The sequence below is a fragment of the Gopherus evgoodei genome, unplaced genomic scaffold (genome assembly GCF_007399415.2).
Source record: "Gopherus evgoodei ecotype Sinaloan lineage unplaced genomic scaffold, rGopEvg1_v1.p scaffold_39_arrow_ctg1, whole genome shotgun sequence".
In the NCBI taxonomy this organism is placed as follows: domain Eukaryota; kingdom Metazoa; phylum Chordata; order Testudines; family Testudinidae; genus Gopherus; species Gopherus evgoodei.
In genome coordinates this window covers 3,232,413-3,235,216 of record NW_022060060.1, presented here as the reverse complement: position 1 = coordinate 3,235,216, position 2,804 = coordinate 3,232,413, and the positions used below count along the sequence as shown (strand labels likewise).

The 2,804-nt window shown below is 49.3% G+C and overlaps 1 pseudogene; it reads left to right on the top strand.

The window, feature by feature from the left end:
* The first annotated feature begins 1,081 nt into the window (after nt 1-1,081).
* LOC115642303 lies at nt 1,082-2,008 on the top strand (annotated as a pseudogene).
* Nucleotides 2,009-2,804: the final 796 nt, after the last annotated feature.

Below are 2,804 nucleotides of genomic sequence, written 5' to 3'. Positions count from 1 at the left end.
ACTCTGTCTCACTCCGAGGAAGATGTCATCCTGATATTTCCTGTAGAGAGAAATCGATCCAGCTGTCCGTCTGTCCGTCCTTCTCTGTGTGCCCGCCTGCCAGTCTGTCTGTCTGTTGTGTAGCTATCCTTTATCTCCCTCTCCCCGTGTGTTACAGCCCCAACCTGCCAGAGTCTCCCCTTCAGCCCAGCCTCTCCTGCACAGGGAAAACTCCCTGGCAAAACATAAACAGACACTTCGTTATTGTCCTTCAAATATCACCTTAAAAATCCCTCTGGCAGGTTATCCACAGAGCCCAGCCTGCTGATCACAGCTGAGCAGAGACAAGCTGCAGCCAGGGGCGCTGGAACAATTTGTACAGTGGGCGTGAAGTGGAAGCCACTGCAAGCTAGTGGTTGCAGCAGCCCCCAGCACCTCTAGTTCCAGCACCTCTGGCAGTAACTATTCCTCTTCTCCTTCTTTCCTTTTCCTGCTCTCTCTAACTCCAGGAAAAAGCCTTGAACAATTCACATCATTAACAAACCTGGGGCAATTCTTCCAATTATTCATTGGCTTGTAATTTCCTCCTCCTCTTCCTTAACAGAAACAGTAGGAGCACTAGCATTTATAACAGCGAAACGCTTCCAAAAAAAAGCGCTGCTCTGCAGATAGTGTGAGAGAGAGAAAGAAGAAACCGTATGAGAAATTTTAGCCACAAACAGAAGGCTCCATGGTACTGTGATGATAAGGGTGGAGCAAGGGCCTAGATAGAATAGAGTTGAAGGCACTGGTATAGGACAGGAGAGAAGAGAAGAAACTGGACTAGAACAGAATAGAATAAACATTCCCTTTGTTCGTCTGTGGACTGTAGGATCTTCAAGGGAGACATTTTCTCTCTCGATGTTCAGCGCCAGCACACTGAGACCCTGACCCAAACTGGCATTACAGTGGTAGAAATATGCATCACTCCTAGTGAGAGTGAGTCATGGGGGCAGTGGAAGGAAGGGTGACCATTGCAGCTGTAGGATGACAGGTCTGTTTGTTTCAGTAACTCACTGGCATTATTTCTCTCTCCTGCCCCAGGAATCAGTCCCTCGTGGGGCAGGTCAACCACACTGTGGTGACTCATTTCATCCTCTTAGGGATCCCCAACACCAACGGCCTCCAGACCATCCTCTTCATCACCTTCTTAGCCTTCTACCTCTGCACCCTGCTGGGCAACCTGCTCATCTTCTCAGCCATCCTCACTGACGCCCACCTGCACACCCTCATGTACTTCTTCCTCTGCAATCTCTCTGTTGTGGACCTTGGATACTCTTCCGTCAGCACCCCTAAGTTGCTGGCCAACATCTGGGCTCAGAGTAGAACAATCTCGCCGGGCAGGTGCATGTCCCAGGTCTTTTTCTGGCACTTCCTGGGCAGCACCGAGTGCCTGCTCTATATAGTTATGGCCTACGACTGGTACATGGACATCTGCCACCTGCTGCACTACCTGCTCATCATGAACCGGAGGGTGTGCGCCCTCCTGGCCACCGGCACCTGGATTGCCAGCTCCCTCCATTATACCATCCTCACCAGCCTGACCTTCATGCTGCCCTACTACGGGTCCAACATGGTGGAGTATTTCTTCTGCGACATCTTCCCAGTGGTCAAGCTGGCCTGTGCAGACACGTACGTAATCGAGACCGTGACCTTCAGCAACAATGGCAAGGTGTCCATGACCTGCTTCCCCCTCGTCCTCGCCTCCTACATCAGGATCATCTACTCTGTCCTGAAGATGAACTCAGCTGAAGGGCGGAGCAAAGCAGCGTCCACTTGCACCTCACATCTGGCGGTGGTGACGCTGTTCTTCGGGCCCTGAGCCCTGATCTACACGCAGCCCCAGCTAAGCAAAATGCTGGTGACCCCTGTGCAGATTTTTGGCAACTTGGTTACGCCCATGCTGAACCCGGCCATCTACACGCTGAGGAACAAGGAGGTGAAAGCGGCTCTGAGAAAACTGAGAGGGGATCAAATGCCTCCACATTGATGTGCAGCAGCTGCAGGTATAGTATGTGGGTCTGCTTGGAAATACATCGAGAAATACATCTGCATGGTGGCTCTGTGGCTCTTGTGAGCTTCTCTGTCCCTACCCATCCCCAAACAGCCCCCATATATCTATGTGGATCTCTACAAGTCACAGAAATGCTCCTAAAAATACTGAGCTGTCTTTGACATGCTGTAAAGTTGCATTTTCAAAGCTGCCCGAGGGACAAGCACACACAACTAATAGGAATTGGAGATCCAAATTTTGTAGAGGACTTTGAAAATCTCAGCCTTATTATACAGATCTACATAGCTCAAACTCTTTACGTCCATCATTATAAGAAAGGTTTTCTACTCCTTCAATTATCCTCATGGCTCTTTGATTTCTCTCCAATTTATCAGTACCCGTCTGGAATTGTGAACACCAGAACTGGACACAATATTCCACCATTGGTCGCACCAGTGCCAACAGAGAGGTAAAATTACCTCTATGCTCATAGTCGAGATTCCTCAGTTATACACTCTGGGGTCACATTAGTAATTCTGGCCACAGCATCACACTGGGAGCTCACATTCAGCTCATTTTCCACCATGACCCTTGTCATAAACATACAGCTAAGGATAGCATAAAATCTCTCCTATACCTGTGAAGGGTTAAGAAGCTCAGATAACCTGGCTGGCACCTGACCAAAAGGACCAATAAGGGGTAGAAGATACTTTCAAATCTGTGGGGGAAGGTTTTTGTTTTGTTCTCTTTGGGTGTTCTTTCTGGGTCAGCGAGGAACCAGGGCAGGGAAAAT